The following is a 9,894-nucleotide window of genomic DNA, read 5'->3' as shown; positions in this document are numbered from 1 at the left end:
TGAAGGGTGCTTAAAAGCACATAAAAGTCTACCTCAAGATCTTTTCCCAAATGAGTACCAGGAAATTAGGAAATGGTGATAGTTTGACAGCCATATGAAAAAGGCAAAGATGATCTAAAGAAGGTGCTTGCTACCCTGTTCCAGGAAGTGAATTGGGGTGGGGGTTAAATCCCAGTACCTGATCTTTGGATTTTTAAAAGAATAGCTTCTAAGTGAAGTTGCTTAGGAAGGAAATTCGAAACTTAACAGATAACCTCATGAGGAAACACTGAGTAGGTCAAACAAATATAATTTGTTAAATAAAATTTATCTCATGCTGGACTGTTCCCTGCCCCTCTTCTGAGGCTGCCATCTCCTTACCTCATTAATGGGAAATGAACACATTCCACTGTAGCAGGATTTTTGGCTACTTTGTGGGTTCTCCTTTCTTCTGCTCCTCGCCATCCCTTTTCTTCCACACTTTCAATGCCCTAGCACTAGATAAGAGAGCAGAAAGGGATAGAGAGAAAAGTAAAGAGCTTCTTGAATAAAGTCGGGGATCAGGAAAGGATTGGAATTATTTTTAGTCTACTTGCTGGTGATTGGGGCTTTGAGTTCCTTGGGACAAGTCTGATCTTTGCCATCAAGATATCAAATTTCTTGTTGCTTCTTCTTTGTGCATGATTACTCAACAAACTGTAACCACTAACAACAACAAACAACAACCTAACCTACTTCTCAAGACCCTAACATTTATTTACCATCTAATAAGTCTCCAGAAGTTCACATGTCACACAATTATGGAAACTATCTGCAGGTGGCAAAATCATGCCCCTACTAGAACATGAAACAAATCATAGTCATCTGCTGGGAATAAGTGAAGCAGCCCCACATCCCACACCTAGGACCAAAACAAAAACATATTTTTGTAATATTTCTGTGTTTTTTAAAAAATGAAAATTCCAGAATCCCCAGTGCATTCCATGGTTTGTCACTGCCTATTTTATTTTCCAGTGCACGCTACAATTTATTGCCCTTCACTTTGGCAAGGGTTCAGTCACAGGTGATTGGTTGGAGAAGGAAGCCCAAGTATTGGGAAGGAGTTTTCTCCAGACATGCTGATGAAATTGCTGAACTTATTCTTCACACCTAAGTACTAATGTACTAAAATTAAGTACTACATGAAATGGAAAAATTGGTCTTTGGATTGGGTGCAGGGTCTTTTTCTAAAACTGGTCAACTATACTGCCTGAATGTTTAGTTTCTCTGATTATATTATCTGCACATTTTAAATTGTATAAAATTGTTGCACATCGTTTTGGAAAAAGAAAAACAGGACTATTATTAAAACCTTTTCTAATTTCTATCCAATACAATAATTTGTAGACTTGCAAGAAATATGTAGTTATATCTAAACTTTTCTTCTGTTAACCAACTGACCTTCCTCTCTCCTTTTCTCTCTTCTTCCCTTCCCTTTCTTACTTCACCTCATTTTTTCCTATGTTATCTCCTTTTTGCTCTATCTTTCCTTCTTCATTCTCTTACCCCTTTTGGCCTTCACTATGCAAAGCTATTCTGGAAATTTACCACCTTTTGATTAAGGCTCTGCTGGATTGCCATACAGAAGGTGATGCAGCTAGTCATCATTTAAACACATCTCACTGGATCTAAAATCTTTATCATAATTTGCAATACTCTGATACCTAGTCTAGTACTATGCATAGAAGAAATTGCTTGAATGCTTGATGACAGAAACTCCTATCCTAAGTCAATAGAATGCTGTTGAAAGTCTTCCCTATATTTTAATATTTAAATTCCCTTATCCAGGTACTTGAAACTTATGTCACTGGCCATTATTCAGGACTTTTTGTGGAGGACAACATTAATAGCTACTAGGAAAACCTTGTATTACTAGCTACCAGAAGAGTTAATTATGAAAGAGTTTATAAAACTAAAAATAGACACTGATAAAATTCATTATACATTTAACTACTGAAGACATGAAACAAATCCTGGTCTCTAGAAAGTAAGAGACAATCACTAGCAGAGAGGAAGCAACCATGAAAGAGAAATCACTTCCAATACTGTTTCCCTGTGTTAAAAATTGGTCAAGATAGGTGAATTTCCAATTTTTGGGGATATCGCCATTTTGACTCCCAAACTGGTGGTACAGTTTTGTACTCCTACCAGCAATGGAGGAGTGTTTCCCTTGTTCCTCATCTTTGCCAGCATGAGCTGTCCCTTGTGTTTCTGATCTTAGCCATTCTGACAGGTATAAGATAGAATCTCAGGGTTGTTTTGATTTGCATTTCCCTGATGACTAAGGATGTTGAACATTATGTTAAATGTTTATCAGCCTTCTGAGATTCTTTTGTTGAAAATTCTGTCTAAATCTCTGTCCTATTTTTAAACTTCTTATTGATTCTTTGTGAATTTCACATAATGCACCAAAATACCATTCATCTCCCTGTCTCTTTATATCTGCCCCGGCAACCTACCCCTAAAGAAAAGAAAAGAAAAGAAAAGAGAAGAAAAGGAAAGGAAAGGAAAGAAAAGAAAAGAAAAGTAAAGAAAAGAAAAGAAAAGATGAAAAGAAAAAATCTTGTCATGGAAATTGGATTATATGGTTTGTTGATATCTAGCTTTCTTAAGTTCTTTATGTATTTTGGATATTAGTACATTGTGAGATGTGAAGTTGGTGAAAATATTTTCCCAGTCTGTGGGCTTCCATTTTGTCCAGGTTACAATGCCTTTGCCTTACAGAAGCTTTTCAGTTTCATATGATTCCACTCATTAATTGCTGATCTTATTGCCTGCACTATTGGTGTTCTGTTCAGGCAGTTGTCTTTTATGCCAATGCATTCAAGGCTATTCTCTACTCTCTCTTCTGTTAGTACACATAGCTTCAGGTTGATGTCTTTGATCCACTTAGACTTGAAGTTTGTACAGGGTGACACATATGGATCTATTTACATTCTTCTCCATAGCAACATCCAGTTAGAAAAGACATCACTATACCACTCCTGGACATATACCCAAAGAATGCTCTATCCTATCACAAAGACACCTGACCAACTATGTTCATAGCAGCTTTATTTATAATAGCCAGAAATTAGAAATAATCTAGATGCCCCTTAACTGAAGAACTGATAAAGAAAATGTGGCACACTTACACAATAGAGTATTACTCAAATGTTAAAAAGAATGACATCATGAAACCTGCAGGCAAATGGATGGAGCTACAAGAAATCATTCTGAGGTAACCCACAGCCAGAAAGACAATCATGATATGTACTTAAAAGTAGATATTAGCCGTAAAGTAAAAGATATTCATGCTACAATCCATACTGTCAGAAAGGCTAAATAACAAGGAGGATTTAAAGGGGGGATGTAAGGATCTCCTTGGGAAAGGGGAAAAATGGATTTTGCTGGTGGTATGGGAGTAGAGGGTGGGAGCAAGCATTGTCAGGTGCGAGGGGAGAGAGAAAATACTGGAAGAGACGAAGGAATTGGGGGCATTTTGTGGGTGAGGCAGACACCTAGTGCAATGGAAACTCCATGGAGTCTGTGAGAGTAACCCTAGCATAGACTCACAGTATTGGGGAACAGAGGGCCTGAACCCACCATCTTCTGTAACTAGGCAAGGTATCAAGTAGAAACTGGGACACCAACCTCACCACAGATTTTTCAATCAACAGATCGCCCTGCCTGCAGAGTGTTCTGGGATAGGATCCTAACATAATTGTCATTAGGGAGACCAGAGAGACTTTGTCCAGCAACTGATGAAAGCAGATGCAGAATCCCACAACCAGACATTGGGCAGAGCTCAGGGAGCCCTGTGGAAGAGCAGGAGGAAGAATTATAGGAACTAGAGGGGTCATGGACACCACAAGGACATGCCCCACAGAATCGACTGACCAGAACTCATGGGTACTTGAAGAAATCAAAGAGCCTATAAGGGTCTGACATAGGTCCTCTCCATATGTGTAGCTTGGTGTTGTAAGATTCCTAACAGTGGGAGCAGGGTCCTCTTTGTCTCTTTGGTCTGCTTTTGGTACCCCTTTCTTTCTATAGGGTTGCATTGCCCAGCCTTCATGTGATGACATGTTCCTAGTTTTATTGAAGCTTCTTATGCAATGTTTGCTTGATGTCCCTGGGAGGCCTTCTCTATTCTTAGTGGGGGCAAAGAAGAGATAGATCTGAGGGAGAGGGAAGGTTGGGGTAAGAAACTGGGGAGAGGGGCAGGTGAGAAAATTTAGCCCAGGTATAATATATGAAGAAGAATTAAAAAAAATATTGTCAACCTCAGTGTAGTTTCCGAATAGACGGGGATCTTCAGACATTCATCAAAGCTCAGGTTACATATAGGGAGAACCTTGAGACCCGTGGAACAGAATAGCATGGATCAGTAGTGCATGTTTAATATCCTCTAGCTCACCATATACAATTGAAACTGCCGAGGTAATTGGTGTCTTCCACAGAAGTCACTTTCGATGAAAAAGGCGAAGGGCAGAAGACTGATTTTAAGCATTTATCTGAAATGTGTTAAGTTTCATTACTCTAAAAAATATTATGAGAAACATCTGTAAATCTGCATTGGACTCACAGCATATTCTAAACTTCATAGGGAACCAATGTCTAATGAGATTTAATAATATTGACCATACTAGCAAATTGTCAAATATTAATTCTGAGTTAGGTTTTGTTTTATATTTTCTTATATTACCCAGAGCATGTTCTTAGTAGTCACAGAAACACAGTGACAATTTTTTTCTTTTCTTGCTTTCAGTTTCTCTCCATAGCAACACTCAACATGTATTTTTTGGACTTATTCAGTTGTTAAGCAACAAAAGAATTATTTATCCCAATCCTCAAGTTCTGTACCAGCATAACAGACATTTTGAAAAACCAAAATAAAAACATGTTCTCTGTTGATAATTCTTCTTAAGTAAGCATCTTCATAGCCTTCAAGAGTGGTACTACTGAGCTCTCATAAGCTGTGTATGTATAAGATCATCATGTTGATTAATAATGGAGTTCATGGCCACACCCTGGTGCACATTTACGGAGATGGAGTTCTCAAGTGAGAGTCCTATTGGAGAGTTCAGACCAGTTTCCAATAAACTGTACATATGTAAGCTAACATGGAGTAAGGCATGTTTTGAACTATGTGCTAAGACAATATTAGGAGAATAATTCCAACATGGTGTTATGATGCTTACCAAATATTCTATTGCCAATGAAATAAGTTTTAGGAAATCAACTGTCTTAATTACTTTTCTACTGCTTTGATGAAGAACAAGGCCCGAGGTAAGTTATAGAGAAAAGTTATTTGGGGCTTACTATTCGAGAGTGAGTCTATGACCATCACAGTGGGAACATGACAGCAGGAAGAAAGGCATTACGCCCCAACAGTAACTGACAGCCTACGGTTTTATCTACAAGCACTGGGAATGGTGTGGGTTTTAAAAACCTCGAAGCTTATCTATGATGACACACCTCCTCTAACAAGGCCACTTCTCCTAAGTCATCATGAAGAGGTTCCCCAGCTACAGACCAAGTTTTAAAATATATTAGACTAGGGCAATCTTTCTCATTCAAAACCACGATGCCAAGAGTGCTGAGTATGTATTAGGTAACTTCTATGTGACAATTTATATTTAGTTAGTGATATGTCTTTAAATCACTAGTCATGAGTTGACCTAAGTAAGTAAGTTGAAACAAGAGGGACCAATCATTAAAAATTAAAATTAAAACAAACAAATAAAGTCTGATATCTTCAAAGACGAAGTTCATAGGGACATTTTATAAGTCAGGGATGCTGGTGTTGGTTTGTGTCCAAGATGTGCTTGTTGAGACACTGAACTACTGTATGATGCACATGTCTTTTTTATACACAAACGTGCTATTTGAAGCAAAAGATCGAAAATAGCCTGAAGTCCTCAAATAGCGGTGTGCTTAAGCTCATTTGGCACAGCAAGCTTCCTTGTAAGTTGCTTGGCCTCATTAATTTAAAACATTAAAATCAGTGCATGTGAGGCTGAAGCTAAAAAAATAAAATTATTGTCTTTCCCACCTAGAAAATTCAGGTATACTTGACTTTTTTTCTTTTTGCTTATGCTTGCCTGTGATTTCTAACAGCATCCTGTGTACATAGCTGTTTCAAAGCTAGTTTATTGTGAACTAAGAGACTCAGAACCAATTTGAGATGGGATTTTGTTTTCCTGATGGAAAGACTCGAGGTCACATCGATCATCATTTCATTCTCTGAAAATAATTTGAAAGATTTCACCTCTGCTTCACTTTGGATACTGTTCTCTCTTTACTTCTTTTATCTCACTAAGATTTTATCTCTTGTCTTGTGTATGGAACAGAAACTAAACATGCGACCCATAAAAGGCCCATTTAAAATATAATGCCAAGGAAAATGAGCTTTAGCATATCTTACAATGGTATAAAATTTGTTTTAGTATTTTCATTAAAAAAATAAAACCTCCCCTTTGGAACTAGTACTGCAGCTGCAAGAAATTACATTTTACAAAAACGTATTCTAGGATTCCCCAAATACAGTATGTATTTTATTTTATTCTTTGTGAAGAACATATGCTGTCAAATAGATAGAACTGTGATCTAATTATTGAATTTCCAAAATTTGCTATAGATTAGATGGTGGGTAAGAGAAGTAAATTGGAACAAACACCCCTGGTTCAATTTGGCAAAACATGGACTGTGGGCACAGCTAACTTTCTGCTTGTAAGTGAACATGTTCTTTGGTTGTCATGTGTGTCACATTCCAGTTACAGCTTACAAGTTCTGCATAGCCCACAAATCTGAAAATGCTTTTTGGCATGTCAGCAATATTTCTAACTTTATTTCAATGACCCAAAAGATTATTGAGAAAGAGGTCTTATGAAGTAAATAGAAAATTGAAACGTAAAATCCTATTTGACATCATAATCAAAGAACGGATAAATATTTTTAGGATCTTTAGTTAAATTAATATTTCTTTCAGGTCTTTTGATTTAAGGAAAGTCTGGTAGATAAAGCTGATGGGCACAGGAACGCCACAAAATCACTACAATCATATTTTTTGTTAGTTTGTTTTGCTTTAATTTAAACTTACTTTATTTGATGTGTAATTTTACTAAAACACCTGTATTGGATGGTATGTAGTATGTGTGGATTAAAATAATAAAATGTGGTATTACAAAAAAGTTGGTAATAAATTGCAGATGAATTCTCTAACATAAAAATTTTCCAACCAGATTACTTATGAAAGAGTTAAGGAATGATTGTTTATTCTTAGTCTTTATAGATACTGAGCATTATAGTAATTTGAATAGTGCATATTGTAGCATAGTAATAACCCCAAACACCACAGGACTAAACACAACCATTTAGACCTTCGTCAGGCAAACTGCATTGTGTCCATGGTCTTCTCAGTGATGCCTAAGTCTGATGTATCCGTAGGAGCACATCTCCTCAATTACACCAACAAGGGAAGAAGGTTCTGAAGCATCTCAAGATTAGTGTTCACTGCTTATACTCAGAGGTGACAAAAATCACCCCTGCTCATCTTCTGTCTTCTCAAGAAAGTCACGTGACCATTCTTAACCTCAGAGGATAGGAAATGCAATCACTGTCTATATCTAGATTCTTGAATGAAGGCTGCAAAGCAATTTAAGCGCAGCAAAGAGTGCATGGACAAAAGGACAACTTGGTAGGAGTTCTCCACACCCTGTTCCTTTCTCTCTCCTCAACCTTCTCAGTTGCATCTTTAGCAGATTACACACTAAGATTCTCTAGTGAGAAAGATCAAGTAGAAAAATACTGACATTCCAAATACACACAGGCAGGCAAACATAGAGACAGTTCATAAGTATAAGCTAGATAGCTGAACTTACAGTCATACATTTGTTTTTATTCTCTCATTACCCTATTTCCATTAACTTTTAATATTTGGTAGAAAACAAGAGCCATTTGGTGACTGAACAACTTGTCTACATTAGCTCTGTCTTCTTGGATTGTCGAGCTTCTCACTCTGGCCTTTACTTGACATGCTTTCTCAATTGGCCTGTTGCTTCCTCTTCAATACAAGTGCTTAACTGCAGAGCCGTTCTTTAAATGGCTTCTCCTTGGTGGACTGAATTCCCCCCTCTTCCTTTTTATTAGCATAAATACTAACATTATTTCTTCAGAAGCTTTATTCACATTTTTAAACTATTTTTCTTCCTAATTCTGATCCCTTGTCCCTATTCCTCTGGCAAATCAATGGCTACTTCATCACAAATATACAGCCTAATATTCTTGGAGAAATTCCTAATGTTTAGCTGGGGAGATGTGTCATTCATGCTGCCCTTGTACCTTTAGCAAATCAATCTTATTAAGAGTATTAGCAAACCAGATTCCTTATTTTGGCATTTTCCCTATGCTGTGTATGGAGATGATGGTCCATGTGCTCTTGGTGTGAGGCCACACCTGACACAATCCAATCATGGATTTATACCTTTATCAATCTTTCTCTTCCTCATATCCCTTAGACTTTTATCTAATTGAAAAATAATTCTGTTGTTTTAATGTATACATATCTTAAAACACCTTTCAGGCCTTTTCACAAATTAGATTTTCCTCCTTTTAAATCGAGTAGCAAATGAATGTACTTACAAGTATCATGGCCTCACGTAAACTAAAAAATCAACTCTAAAAATTTTACGGTATATGCAAGTCCCTACGCGCAAAAACTGAAACCACCACAGAGGAGAATGTTTGAACTCTGTTTGTTATTAGAGTCCTCAGTCATTCATAATGATTATTATCTTAGACTTCTTGTTTCTCACTTTAGGAATTGGATTTGCAACCCGTGAAAAGGCTCATGTGACCTCGGTTCTTGTTGGATTGATGGGTTTTCAGCAATTTAGTATTAGGTCCTGCATTAATCTTTCTCAGAATACTATGTGAAAAAGATTGAACCACCTCAAACTAAAAATGTCTGCAGTTTGATGAATATCTTTCAGGTGTTTTAAAGGGCATTGTGTAGACCTGCTGTAAAATCATGTCTAGAACTCATAAGTCTTTGTCCGGCCATGCAAGCAGATCAATGCCTGCCAGTAGTGGACAACGGAGCCTGGGTCTGATGGTTCCTATTAACACTGGGTATTATTGATGATGCCCTCTTGCACCCAAATATTCATGTGACCCACAGATGGCTTCTTGCTGATGATTGATGGCACATACGAAGTGATGTGCTGTGATGGATTTTACTTAGGACCACTTTTTGACTACTCTGTTTAACAGTCTCTGCTGTCTTGATAATCACTGGCTAAAGTCATTCGATTCAGTACATACTACCTTTCAAATCATAGGAATTTACTAAGCATAATTTTTCAAATCATTTTTTTTCTAGAACTGGTGGTAAAGTGAAACGAATATTTTTCTTTCTACCAAAGTGTTCTTTTGTAGGTATAAATCATTTAGTAATGATTTCAGGCTTAGATTGAGTATGGTACATGTTTCATAACTTAAAAATTATTATATAACACATTAGCCAAAGGATAATCACATCCTGATTCTTAATTGCCTAAAGGAAGGTGAAAGAAGGCGAAACAATTTTGAAGTTCTCATCAAATGTTTAGTAACCTAAAACAAAATGTCAAAATCAAACAAAATGGTTGTGTGGAACTTGAAACTTTTAGCTACCGATTCTACAAATACAATAATCTTCAGTATGGCTTCTGGCTCCTATTTGGATATTTATTTATTTTTAAAGATTTATTTTGTAATTATGTACACATATCTTTATGTGGATTTTTACATATTAATGTTGTGCTCGTGAAGTCCTGAACGTGATGTTCGATACCCAGGAGCTTAGTTAGAGGTAGCTGTGAACTGCCTGACGCATGTGCTGACCTCTAATGT

Source organism: Rattus rattus, chromosome 6, assembly GCF_011064425.1.
Source record: "Rattus rattus isolate New Zealand chromosome 6, Rrattus_CSIRO_v1, whole genome shotgun sequence".
Taxonomy (NCBI): Eukaryota; Metazoa; Chordata; class Mammalia; order Rodentia; family Muridae; genus Rattus; species Rattus rattus.
The sequence above is the reverse complement of the archived record's forward strand: the minus strand, read 5'-3'. Positions refer to the sequence as shown.